The following is a 15,177-nucleotide window of genomic DNA, read 5'->3' as shown; positions in this document are numbered from 1 at the left end:
TAAAATTGCTACACCACGAAGATGGCGTGCTACACACGCGAAATTTAACCGACAGAAGAAGATGCTGTGATATGCAAATGATTAACTTTTCAGAGCATTCACACAAGGTTGGCGCCGGTGGCGACACCTACAACGTGCTGACATGAGGAAAAATTCCAACCGATTTCTCATACATAAACAGCGGTTGATCGGCGTTGCCTGGTGAAACGTTGTTGTGATGCCTCGTGTAAGGAGGAGAAATCCTACCATCACGTTTCCGACTTTGATATAGGTCCTATTGTAGCCTATCGCGATTGCGGTTTATCGTATCGCGACATTGCTGCTCGCGTTGGTCGAGATCAAATCCAATGACTGTTAGCAGAATATGGAATCGGTGTGTTCAGGAGGGTAATACGGAACGGAGTGCTGGATCCCAACGGCCTCGTATCACTAGCAGTCGAGGTGACAGGCATCTTATCCGCATGGCTGTAACGGATCGTGCAGCCACGTCTCGATCCCTGAGTCAACAGATGAGGACGTTTGCAAGACAACAACCATCTGCACGAACAGTTCGAAGACCTTTGCAGCAGCATGGACTATCAGCTCGCAGCCCATGGCTGCAGTTACCCTTGACGCCGCATCACAGACAGGAGCGCCTGTGATGGTGTACTCAACGACGAACATGGGTGCACGAATGGCAAAACATCATTTTTGCGGATGAATCCGGGTTCTGTTTACAGCATCATGATGGTCGCATCCGTGTTTGGCGACATCGCGGTGAACGCACATTGGAAGCATGTATTCGTCATCGCCATACTGGCGTATCACCTGGCGTGATGGAATGGGGTGCCATTGGTTACACGTGTCGGTCACCTCTTGCTCGCATTGACGGCACTTGGAACAGTGGACGTTACGTTTCAGATGTGTTACGACCCGTGGCTCAACCCTCCATTCGATCCCTGCGAAACCCTACAAAAAAAAAAAAAAAAAAAAAAAAAAAAAATGCTCCAAATGGCTCTGAGCACTATGGGACTTAACTGCTGAGGTCATCAGTCCCCTAGAACTTAGAACTACTTAAACCTAACAAACCTAAGGACATCACACACATCCATGCCCGAGGCAGGATTCGAACCTGCGACCGTAGCGGTCACGCGATTCCAGACTGTAGCGCCTAGAACCGCACGGCCACTCCAGCCGGCTGAAACCCTACAGGATAATGCACGACCGCATGTTGCAGGTCCTGTACGGGCCTTTATGGATACAGAAAATGATCGACTGCTGCCCTAGCCAGCACATTCTCCAGATCTCTCACCTATTGAAAACGTCTGGTCAATGACGGCCTTGCAACTGGCTCATTACAATACGCCAGTCACTACTCTTGATGAACTGTGGTACCGTGTTGATGCTGCCTGGGCAGCTATACCTGTACACGCCATCCAAGCTCTGTTTGAGTCAATGTCCAGGCGTATCAAGGCCGTTATTACGGCCAGAGGTGGTTGTTCTGGGTACCGATTTCTCAGGACCTATGCACCCAAATTTCGTGAAAATGTAATCGCATGTCAGTTCTAGTATAATTTATTTGTCCAATGAATACTCGTTTATCAGCTGCATTTCTTCTTGGTGTAGCAATTTTAATGGCCAGTAGGGTAGTTTCCATATTGAAACCCTGTATTGAAATCGGGCAGAATACTCTAAGATATTGCAGTGCCTCCGTTATTATGATTATGATGCAAAGTTCCTTTGGACATGCATGCGATGAGAGGGAAATCTGGGTTCGAGTCCCGGTCCGGCACAAATTTTCATTGTCGTCATTCCATTCTACAGCTGATGGTTGTTAATTGTTGAAAGGATATTATGGTCGTATGTAAAATATACTAGCCGCGAGACGAAATCAATACCTCCGCTGCGCAACAGCAATGGAAGTGTTACAAATTTCTGCGCCGGTAAAGCGGTGTTATCAGTCACGGTTTCCTAAAACTGCGTTACCAAAAGATGTTTAGTAAATATTCGTTATTTGAATCAATAATTGCTGCCAACATCAGGAATTCAGAAGTAGATATCCCCTCGGGAGCGAAGCATTTTAACTCAGACTCATGTTCAGAATAAAAACAGAACGCCTTGAACGACTAGAGATAGGACGTTCATATTCACAGGACCTGTATATTAGTATGTTCTGCGAAATTGATTAGCATTTCAGTTATCACGGTGTATGAAGTGCCCTGTCGCCTAGTGGTCACAGGGTCCACCATGGACCTGATAACTTGTTCCATGTGTGATGACATCGAAGCGCATAAGGTGTGAATGGCGTCCTGTGGTATAGCCGTCCATGCTGCATTTACCTGGCTCCAAAGTTCATCTGTGGTGGTTAGCATTGGGTCACAGCCTGCAGCCGGCCGAAGTGGCCGTGCGGTTACAGGCGCTGCAGTCTGGAACCGCAAGACCGCTGCGGTCGCAGGTTCGAATCGTGCCTCGGGCATGGATGTTTATGATGTCCTTAGGTTAGTTAGGTTTAACTAATTCTAAGTTCTAGGGGACTAATGACCTCAGCAGTTGAGTCCCACAGTGCTCAGAGCCATTTGAACCATTTTGAACCACAGCCTGCACCTGTCGTTTCACCATATCCCACACATTTTCGACTGGCAACAACTCTGGTGTTCTGGCGGACCAGGGAAAAGGCTGTCATCCTGTGACGCCAAGAAGGCACGTGTTTGTGAGCAACATGTGGTCGTGCCTTATCTTGCTGAAAAATAGCGTCCAGGCTGTTGTGCAGAAAAGGTATGGCTACAGGTCACAGGATGTCATTCTGTTAGGTCAAACAGGTCACAGTGTCCTGGACACCCACCAACTGTGATTTGTGATTGTACACAATAGCACGCCACACCATAAGGCCTTGAGTTGACGCTGCATGTCTTGTGCGAACGCAGTCACTATGATTCCGTTCCCCTCGTCTGCGGCGAACTAAAATGCGGCCATCATTTCCAAAGAAACAAAACCTGGATTCGTCCGAAAATATTATCTCATGCCGTTTTTGTCCCCAGTGACGTCGTTCCGCACACAATTGCCGTGTAGCATGTTTCTGCATATTCGTCAAAGGTAGGCAGAGAAGTGGACGACGCGCACATAACCCGTGTCGTAATAAACGACGACGGACTGTCACTGCTGCCGCGCAAGTCACGTGACCAGGGCTGTACAGTGAGCGCTACGCCAGGGCTGTCCACCGCGCCAAGCGAGGCACACGGAACACGGGCCCTAGTTTTACTAGGCCCGTGTTACTCGAATGCTGGAAGGTCTATTTACATGACAGAAGACAGGTCAAATAACAGACCGTGAATATCGCAGTGCACTCTTACTGTAGTAAATTATGCAAACTGATGCCCCTCTCAGGCCACAATAGTTTGAAATTCTCTGATATTTTTGGTCTGATAATCAACTGGAATGGTCACCAAATGCACCTAGCTGCAACTTGGCTAAAATTTAATCAGTGTTAAGCAATATATGCAAACACACAGAGCATGGTCTGCAAACTTCAGGACTTAGCACCCAGGTGTGATTTTCCACGTAAACGATGTGGCGCACGATATGCAAAATCACTAACTCGTGATGTTGCTATACATCTAGTTCCTGATAGAGAAATTAGTGCACCTCATCCATCACTGAGTGATGTGCGAAAATTTTACAAGGCTCGCGAAGTGATAGCGTCAATGCACGCTATGTTTCACGATACTTCTGGTATCGACTTTCTTGGCAGTAATAGTCGCCATTGCGTTCTACAATCAACATCATTTATCTAGCACGCATTTCTCCGGTAGTTTGGCGAAGCGCGAGTTATTAGCTAGAGCAGTAGTTAGAGGCTCATCCCACTCTCAACCCCCCCCCCTCCCCCCCCCGCCCCTGCTTATCGTTGGTAGACGCACTGAGTTATTATTGTCGTCCTGTCACAATGCACAATGGATGCCATTGAGAGATACTTACATCACTATCTCTTTATCCCTATAATGATATACTATGGAACAACAGCTTATGTAACCATCTGACCGATCGTATCTTACGTACCTCGTTTGCAAAACTAAATTCCGCTACCTTCTTTCCAGAGATCGCGCCTAACCACAGACCTGTATCCCAAGATTTGTAGTATCATTATTTAAACAAGTGGGCGAAAGAAAGCCAGAAATCAGCCAGCTGTATCGAAACTAACGAATACATCTCCAGGACCACACACATAAGTTAACAGCGCTGGAAATCGCAAATGAAGATGCTTCCCAAATAAAAGAAGCAAAAGGCTTATGGCAATAACTAAACTGCCTTCACTTAGTTGCATAGACGGAACATACCTCCACGAATTTATAGCAACGAAGGGAAAGACAGAAAACAGAGAAAATACCGAAGATAATTATTATTTGCATAATAGGTGACCATTTTAGCCATCTCCGGAATAATAAACTAATCATTTTTAATAGACATATTCTATACAACGTTTTCATAATACTTCAATATTCACAGTTTATGATAAATTTTCTTCAGGCCCTTACATCAGAAACTAAACAGCACTTCTCTTTCGTAACAGATTTTAAATTTCCCACCAGCAAAAAATCACTATTCTTCATTATCTTCATAGTGAATATAATTTACATGTAAATTGGATTCAGTACTTTCCTAAATAATTCATTTCATAAACACTTTTATCTTCTTTTCCGAAGACAGAAAACGTTTTATTTCTGAACAGTAAGTACAGACGACTGCCACGTAATTAAATTAACGTAAAATTTTAAACGTAACTGAGGGACAGCAATCGTACAAGAAATATGATATATATATAATAAAGCCAACCGTTTGCAACAAGATTTTTCTTTAAGCTGGTTTCAACGCCGCCTATGGGTGTCTTCATCAGAAAAGCCAAACAAAATTACCTAGAAAGATTAGGAAACCATTAACTAGAGGAAAACCAAGATAGATGCTTATTATCCCGAACAGATTTATGAGGATACTACACTCACGTGCAGTAACAGGTGAACAGATTTACGAGCAAAACGCTCTCGTCGTACAAAATATTTCACAAGAAGATAATACTTAAGCCGCCTAAAATTACAGACATGAGAACCGATATAAAGTTGGTAATTGTAAGTAAAATTATAAGTACGTGGAGTAGCACACAACACGCCGCTAAGGGCTGTAAGAGGAAACAGTCACAGCAGGTGGCATCAGATTAAGAGGCTCACAGGAAGAACTTGCCACATAGTGGGCACGAAACAAGCGCGCCATCTATTACGTTCCACCACCTATTAACAATCGAAGAAATTGCTAATAAACAGTAGTATGTAACAAAAGCTTTGCAGTATATCCAGGAAGACAATATCTTCGAGTTACATTACGACTCTACCTCAGTTCAAATGATTCAAATGGCTCTGAGCACTATGGGACTCAACATCTGAGGTCATCAGTCCCCTAGAACTTAGAACTACTTAAACCTAACTAGCCTAAGGACATTACACACATCCATTCCCGAGGCATGATTCGAAACTGCGACCGTAGCGGTCGCGCGGTTCCAGACTGAAGCGCCTAGAACCGCTCGGCCACTCTGGCGGGCCCTACGTCAGTGTTGGAAATATAAATCAGATCTACTATTTTCGATAAAAAATTTCTACTCAGACCGTTTTATAGAAGATAATTAATTAACATGAACCCCTAGCTTTCGAAATTACGTTCTCAATTTAAATTCCACAAAATATATCATCTAATTCGCCCGATTTCGGATAGTAGGAATAGTGCTTATCACAACCTAACATAGTTTCTTATGACAATTTAAAAAAAGAAATCTTATGTCTTTCAAAATAATTAATTCATTTACAACAATGAAACTCTCGTTAGCAAAATAAAAGACATGGCAGTATATGTTGATATGAAATCTCCTGACGGATAAAACTGTCTGCTAAACTGATACTGGAACTCGGGACCTTTGCCTATCGTGGGCAAGTGCTCTACGACCATTTTTTATTTATTTTTTCTTAAGTAAACAGAGCAGTATGCTTCAGGGTGATGGAGACATGGTGTACAGGGATCGAAACGCGAGGTCTGGATAGTGTGCCCCTTCCCCTTCCCAACCCTGAACGCCCCTTCAACTTAACTTCATTTTATTTTTATTCAATTTTATTTATTTTTTATCTTTTTTGTCTTTAATTCCGAAATTTGGGATCTAATTTTAATACAAATTGTTTCTGTTATAGTGAAGAAATTGTAAATAATTTAATAACATAAATCACCTCACCATGAAATAAATTTTAATCACATTTACTTCATGCGTCATTGCTCCAACTCAAAAAATATAAGAACAATTAGGAACATGGAAAATGCTACAGTTACAGTGCTTAAAAAACGACCAAGAAGGAAATCAAAGTAATGAAAAACAAATCCTGCTCGCACTCCCACATTTGCTACCCATCTCCGAACAATGTCGTTGGTACTAAGTCGATAACCATTTAGCCTCGTATCAAGGTCCACTACGGGGGTCTTCTTCTGCCCGGTACTCCCCAACTGTGAGGGGATTTACAAAGACACTGTGCCAATAATTTGCAAAGTGTGTTGATAGCGAAGAGTGTCTGCCCTCAAGCATGTGAGAGTGACGTAGTCGACTTTAAATAAGAATCTAGGAGTAAGATAATAACCAAACGCCGCCTCCAGTCTACATATCATCCCCGAAAGTCTGTGTTTCCGTCCTCCAACGAGAGGTTCGATCGAGTCATGGAGAATAAGCATCCTTGTGCAACCGAACGCCATATTGATAAGGGACCCACTGTACGGACCGAGCGAGGTGGCGCAGTAGTTAACACACTGGACTAACATTCGGGAGGACGACGGTGCAATCCCGCGTCCGGCCATCCTGATTTAGGTTTTCCGTGATTTCCCTAAATCTCTCAAGGCAAATGCCGGGATGGTTCCTTTCAAAGGGCACGGCCGACTTCCTTCCCCGTCCTTCCCTAATCCGATGAGACCCATGACCGCGCCGTCTGGTCTCCTTCCCCAAACAACCCAACCCAACCCAGTGTACGTTTATTTACCAGTACTTGGGATGAAGCACCACGTAATGGGCGCGAAACTACGTCGGGGCAATCAGGTGGGAAGCCCATATGGGCTAGAACTGACGTAAAAAACTTGTGGTGCACTCTGTCGAAGGCGTGGCCAAAGTCAAGTGCAAACACAGCAGCTCGAAGGTGACAGGATGTGGCGAGAGTTATCGAATCCCTACATTAGGCTGTGGCTGTTTGCATGTCGGTCTCTCCTCCTTGTGTCGTTTGCGCCATTGAAAGGATTAGTGGAAGGACGTTCTCTCGGCGCGCTGCCAGAAGCCGGACAAAGACCTTAAAAACCGAATTTAACACTGTAATCGGAAGGTAGCCCTCGATCGTCTCACCTCTTGAAGACTTATGCATCGGGATGAGTTGTCCATCAAGGAAGGCACGTGGTACGCAAAGACTGGGAAACATCAGCTCTCCGTACATGGTGATCCAAGGGCGCATCGCCTGGGTGCAGAAAGACCGATAGTATTCAAGTGGCAGGCTGTCTCGCCCCGGCGCCTTATTAAGTGCACCCTTGTCTAGCGTATTCTCAACGTCGTCCTACATAATCTTCGCTAAAAGCGACGATGTTGCTGTGTCGTCGATGGTGCGCGACACGGGCTGCACAATTTCTTTTTTACCCCCCTCCTGCATATTCTCCTCACGGTGAAAACATCGATAATGGTCCGCCAAAGCATCTACAAAGGCTACCTGGGTGGTTAAGGATCGACCACCCGGCAAAGTGAGGTCGGTGATCAGCTGCCGTCGGAGTCGGCGGCTATCGAGCATCACATGGTGCATAGATGGACTTTCGCTACTCACTCGGTCTTGACCTGCGACCGCACGACGATCCTCCCCAGTTTTAGCAGCGTAAGAGACAATATTTTGGCTTTCATCCGGCGGTTTACCATCAGCCAGTTGGGAAGTGAGTTCGCGAAGCATCGTGTAATAAAAGTCCAAAATATGACGAATGCCATGAGGCGATGTGCTTTCCATATTGTATTAACACAAGCTGGAACGCCGGTCTTGCACACTCCATCCGCCATGCCAACTCGAAGATTTTGACAAGCCGAAAATGTGGGGTCTGGTCTTTTAGGTGGAGCACCCAAAATTTCCGCCGAGGATATATTGACTGTAGCAACCAAGAACGAGGGGATGGTTTTCTCTGAGGAGAACTGTGATCTCTCGCGGGGTTTGGCGGTTTCTGAAGGAGCATAAATGTTAGCAGCACTTGCACCAAGCTCCGAGATCGTCAGCCCACTGGCTTCGATTTAAATAGCATAATGCATTAGTATCGAAATACTAGTGCATATCGCAACTACGATATGAGGACAGCATTGGTTTTCTGTTATCATCTGAAGAAAACTGCCGCAGAATCGCGTCGAATGCTTGCAGAGGCTTTCGGGGAACATGCTCTTGGGAGAACACAGTGTTTTCAGGGGTTAAAAAAATTAAAAAGTGGTGATTTTGACTTGAGAAACGACCAGCGTTGGAAAGCACCGAAAAAGTTCCAAGACAAGAAATTGCAGGCCTTAGTGGATTAAGATAATACTCAGACTCAACATGAACTCGCAGAACAACTGAATGTGACGCAGAAAGCCGTTTCTCTTTGGTTGAAAGCTGTGGGAAAGGTGGAGAAAGTGGGAAAATGGGTTCCGCATGAACGGAATGAAAGACAGCAAGACCACTTGTGAAATGCTGCTCGCCAGATACAAAAGAAAGTCGTTTCTCCATCGAATAGTGACAGATGATTAAAAATGGATATATTTTGAGAATCTTAAGCGACGAAATTCATGGGTGTGAATCCAGGCAAACCATCGATATCCACTGCAAGACCAAATCGCTTTGGAAAGAAGAAAATGCTCTGCTTTTGGTGGGATCAAAAGGGTATCATCTATTGTGAGCTGCTAAAACCTGGTGAAACCGTTAACACTTATCACTGCCAGCAGAAAATTATCGATTTAAATCGTGCCTTACGTGAAAAACGACCGGAATATGGAAAAAGACAACACAAAGTCGTACTGCTCCATGAAAACGCCCCATCGCACATATCAAAATAGGTCAGGGAACGATCGAGGCGTTGCGTTGGGAAATACTAGGGTAGGCGGCTTATTCTCCAGACTTGGTACCGACCGATTGTCATGTATTTGCATCACTGGAACACGCTCTCGCTAAACGACGCTTCAGTTCGTATGAAAATGTAGGAAAATGGCTCGCTGATTGGTTCGCTTCAAAAGAAGAACTGTTTTTTGGCGTGGCATTTTTAGGCTGCTGGAGAAGTGGGAGAAATATATTAAAAGCAATGGAGATTATTTTCAATAAAATATTGTTTATCAGTTTCAAACAACAGACATGTAACTGTTGCAACCTAATTCCGGTTTCATACCTCTACACCTGGTAGAGATGATGGTAGTATCGTATACACGAAGTACAAGAGAGCAGCGCATTGGCGGAGCTCTGAATTGTACTCATGTGATTGATGTGAAAAAGTTTCCTACGTGATTATGGCTGCACGACGGGAATTAGCCGACTCCGGACGCAGAATGGTAGTTGGAGCTAGACGCGTGAGACATTTGATTTCGGAAAATCGTAAGGGATTCAGTGTTTTAAGATCCACAGTGTCAAGAGTGTGCCGAGAATACCATATTCCATGCATTACCCTTCACCACGGCCAACGCAGTGGCTGACGGCCTTCACTTAACGACCAAGAGCAGCGGCGTTTCGGTAGAGTTCTCAGTGCTAACAGACAAGCAACACTGCTTGAAATAGCTGCAGAAATCAATGTGGGACTTATGACGAAAAATCCGTTAGGACAGAGCGACGGAATTTCGAAATTTAGCATTAATGGGCTATGGGAGCAGACGATCTACGCGAATGCCTGCAGCACGTCTGCTGGACTCGTGGCCGCATCGGTTGGACCGTAGACGACGATAAAACCGTGGCCTTTTCAGGTGAGTCACAAATTCAGTTGGTAAGAGATGATAGGGTTCGAGTGCGCAGGCCCCACGAAGCCGTGGACCCAGGCTGTCAACAACGCACAACGCAAGTCTCGGTAGTGGCTTCATAATGGTACAGGATGTGTCTGAAACGCCTTGCCACGGTTCGCGCTGCTCTCCCCCCCCCCCCCCCCCCCCATCGGAGGTTCGATTCCTCCCTCGGGCATTGGTTGGTATGTGTTGTCCTGAGCGTAAGTTAGTTTAAGTTAGATTAAGTTGTGTGCAAGCCTAGGGACCGATGGGACCTCAGCAGTTTGGTTCCATAGGAACTTACCACAAATTTCCATTTTTTTCCCCACCTGATCACCAGTCACAAGCCCCTCATTTCGTTATTCGGCCCCACTCGAAATGTCCCGATAAGACGGCGCATAGGCTGCAGCGGTGGGCATTGTTCGTTAGTAACTTAGTAATTATAATTGCGAGTTTCATTATTGGCCCGTCACACACGAACCAAACGCAGACGCGCTTGCTGTACGGCGTCAATGCAGAGCTTCACGGGCACTAAGCGCTGTATTTTGTCTTCGGCCCCAATCAGCGACACGCCGTCGACGAATTCCCGATCACAGCACGTGTGGTAGCAACAGAAATAGGCTGCTATTCCGCATGGTGTTGCAAGCTGCACGGAGGGGTTGGTAATGTTTGGTTTGAGGGGCGCTCAACTGCGCGGTCATCAGCGCCCATACAAAGTTCCAATTTTTTACACAGTCCAATTTTTCACAGTCCAATTTATCCACTGTCACGAATGATGATGACGATGAAATGATGAGGACAACACAAACACCCAGTCCCCGGGCAGAGAAAATCCCCATTCCGGTCGAGAATCGACCCCGTGATCCAGAGGCAGCAACGCCAGCCACTAGACCACGAACTGCGGACCCCGAAGGGTTGGCCGGACCACGTCTCTAACGGCGCAGACTCGGAATGATGCACGTATTTTTCATTACAAAACTGGCTTAATACAACTGATTGTGTCTTATTATTAGCCGCAGACCAATTTAAATGTTGGGTACCCATACACTATCCTCCCACATTTAAGCTCTTTCGCACTGCACATTGCGGATGCTGCCGTTTAGTGAAAAAAATACGAGTTTAACGAGTATCGGACCAGATTTGCGACTGAATTCAAGACTTCCTTATAGATATAACTGAACACGTAGCTCTTTACAAAAGAATATCGACAGATTAAAGGTAATTTCCATAGCAACAATGGCTCAACTGGATCTTAGCACTATGGGACTTAACATCTGAGGTCATCAGTCCCCTAGAACTTAGTACTACTTAAACCTACGGACATCACACACATCCATGCCCGAGGCAGGATTCGAAATTGCGACCGTAGCGGTCGCGCGGTTCCAGACTGTAGCGCCTAGAACCGCTCGGCCACTGCGGCCGGCAATTTCCATAGTACTCCAAGGAAGTGTGGAAGGGCCGTTATTGTTTACAATGTATACAAATGATCTAGTAGAAAGCGACGGATGCTCTTTAAGACTGTTCACAGATGATGTGGCTGTCTATAGCAAAGTAGCAATGCCAGAATGACCTTCAGAGGATTAATGGATGGTACAGGCTCTGGCAGTTGATCCTGAACCTAAATAAACGTAACATATTGCGGATACATAGAAAAAAAGCCGCTACTGTACAACTACACTGTTGATCACAAACTGCTGGAAACAGTAGATACCGTAAAATACAGTAACTATTCAGAGCGCCCTCAGGGGGAATGACATCATAAAGTAAATGGTAGAAAAAGCAGACTGAGATCCATAGGAAGGGTAACTCATCCACGAAGGAAGTGGCTTATTATGCTATTGTTCGCCCGATCCTCTAGTATTGTACATCAATATTGGATCCTTACCAGCTACGACTGATAGAAGAGATAAGATGCAACGAAGAGCGACACGATTCACCACGTAATCATTTAGTCGGCGTGAGAGCGTTACCGAGATGTTCAACAAACTCCATTGGGAGACGGTATAAAAGAGGCGTTGTGCAACAAGGAGAGGTTTATTACTGAAATTTCGAGAGAGCAGTTTTCGGGAAGAGCTGGATAACATATTTCTTCTTCCCGCACACGTCTCGTTCTCGCAAAGGTACTACGACGAGAAAATTCGGGAAATTAGAGCTAATACAGAGTCTTAGGACAATCATCCTTCGCGCGCGCCATTCGCGAGTGAATCGGGACAGGGGAGGATCCGTTAGTGGCGCGAGAATTACGCCCCGACACACACCATTAGGTGGCTTGCGGAGTACAAAGTAGTTGTAGACAAATGTACAGAATGAAGATAATAGCGTAGCTTCACCACAGAAAATATGATCCAGAACTTCCTGGTCTGGTCCACAATCAACCAACCTCATAGCGTTTCATATGTGTCATGGATGGCTACCACCACCAATGCGGCTGGCAGCCATGCCCTCTCCATCATATTGTATTTGCAATTGAGCTGGCATCTTGCACTCGGGTTACGTATGACGGCTCTCAGTCTGTAGACTAAGTCTTCAAGGACTTTTGTAAATGGAACAGTATCCAGTGCCAAGTGGGTCATCAGGAACCTCAAAAAGCAGATCTATAAGGTAACAGCGACAGCCGACTGTGAAGAAACACACAGTTGCTTAATGGCAACCCTATAACCTGACTTTGTCTGGCAGAGATTTTACCCACGGACGCAAACCCCAAATATCTTCGACCTGCTGTGCTTTACTCAGCGGCCCCACTGTCCACGGACACAGCCTTCACTCCGTGTAGCTTTCCACGTGTGGGAAATCTGGGTGGATCCAAGGCATCGTCGTAGCAACTTCCACCGTCGTTTTAGATGCGAACAGGGGATCGACAATGACCTCCGATGGGAGGCAATGGAACTGGAACAACTTCCAACCCCTAAACAACTTCCCGTTCCCACCAACACCTGAGCTGCCATCATCAAATAGTTGGGAGAGGTTGAGCATTTTCGGACTGAGATACCCACGGAGGCCGAAATATGGTTCTCATCTGGGGGGAACTAAGTGGCGTTGCAGAAACTGTCGATTGGTACACAATTCCACAGACAGTGCTGATACCTGATCCGGCCGATCCAAACGAGGAAGTACGTCGGTGTGTATTCCAGCCCCTCTCACTTTTGACTAGCCCAAGTATCGATTTAGTGGAAAGGTCAGAAATGGTTGCGCTTCACATCGCAGCTGCAGCTTGCTTCTGCAGAGGGTACCACTGTGGGCATATCACTTGGGCCCGTCCACTGACGAAATAGTGGTCCCGAATACCACTGGCCCACACTCGTCTGTCAGTTCTCTCCAGTCTTTGAAGGCTTCGACATGCGCCATTGATAGCAGAGTGATTTTGACAGTGCTCTTCCTCTTTTTAGTATTCTGACTACTCCTTAGATATTTGCATTTGCTTCAGACTTCAATATGCTCTGGACTTCGCTTCTGGCTAGCCGAACTTCGTGAACTTCGCAGTTATCGTCCTTTCTCCCTGTATCACTGTCAGTGTGAGTGGTCTTCAACTTTCTGTCTACCCTGAGTAGGCTAGAGGAACGCCAATAAACAAGAAAGGAAAGGGAATAAACCAGTGAATTGTAGACCCATATCACTGAAATTTGTTTGCAGCAGGATTTTGGAACATATACTACATTCGAACATTATGAAATACCTCGCACATTACCACCACTGTTTTAGAAAATATTATACTTGTGAAACGGCGCTGGTTCTTCATTCACATTAAGTAATGAGTGCTATCGACAGAGGGTATCAAGTTGATTCCATGTTTCTAGACTTGCGGTAAGTTCTTGTCACTGTTTCTCACAAGTTAAAAATGGTTCAGATGGCTCTGAGCACTATGGAATTTAACATCTGAGGTCATCAGTCCCCTAGAACTTAGAAGTACTTAAACCTAACTAACCTAAGCACATCACACACATCCATGCCCGAGGCAGGATTCGCACCTGCGACCGTAGCAGTCAGGCGGTTCCGTACTGAAGCGCCTAGAACCGCACGGCCACCGCAGCCAGTTCTCACAAGTGGCTTCTAATCAAATTGTGTGTCTGTGGATTATGATCTCAAGATTACAGCTGTATCTGTTATTGCCTGTCAGAAACGTCACAGTTCATAGTAACTGACGGTAAATCATCGAGTGAAACAGTAGTGATACTGCTCCTAATATACAGGGTGGTCATTGATAGTGATCGGCCCAAATATCTCACGACATAAGCATCAAACGAAAAAAGTACAAAGAACAAAATTGGTCTAGCTTGAAGGGGGAAACCAGCTGGCGCTACGGTTGGCCAGCTAGATGGCGCTGCCATAGGTCAAACGGATATCAACTGCGTTTTTTAAATAGGAACCCCCATTTTTATTATATATTCGTGTAGTAAGTAAAGAAATATAAATGTTTTAGTTGGACCACTTTTTTCGCATTGTGACAGATGGCGCTGTAATACTCGCAGACGTATAAGTACGTGGTGTCACGTAAGATTCCGCCAGTGCGGACGATATTTGCTTCGTGATGCATTACCCGTCTTAAAATAGACCGTTTACCAATTGCGGAAAAGGTCGAGATCGTGTTGATGAATGGCTATTGTGACCAAATTCCCAACGGGCGTGTGCTATGTATGCTGCTCGGTATCCTGGACGACATCATCCAAGTGTCCGGACCGTTCGCCGGATAGTTACGTTATTTAAGGAAACAGGTAGTGTTCAGCCACATGTGAAACGTCAACCACGACCTGCAATAAATGATAATGCCCAAGTAGGTGTTTTAGCTGCTGTCGCGGCAAATCCGCACATCAGTAGCAGATAAATTGTGCGAGAATTGGGAATCTCGAAAATGTCGGTGTTGAGTATGGTACATCAACATCGATTGCACCCGTACCATATTTCTATGCACCAGGAATTGCATGGCGACGACTTTGAACGTCGTGTACAGTTCTGCCACTGGGCACAAGACAAATTACGGGACGATGACAGACTTTTTGCACGCGTTCTATTTAGCGACGAAGCGTTATTCACCAACAGCGGTAACGTAAACCGGCATAATATGCACTATTGGGCAACGGAAAATCCACGATGGCTGCGACAAGTGAAACATCAGCGACCTTGGTGGGTTAATGTATGGTGCGGCATTATGGGAGGAAGGATAATTGGCCCCCATTTTATCGATGGCA

Source organism: Schistocerca piceifrons, chromosome 3 (assembly GCF_021461385.2).
Source record: "Schistocerca piceifrons isolate TAMUIC-IGC-003096 chromosome 3, iqSchPice1.1, whole genome shotgun sequence".
Lineage (NCBI taxonomy): Eukaryota > Metazoa > Arthropoda > Insecta > Orthoptera > Acrididae > Schistocerca > Schistocerca piceifrons.
Note: the sequence above shows the minus strand (reverse complement) of the source record.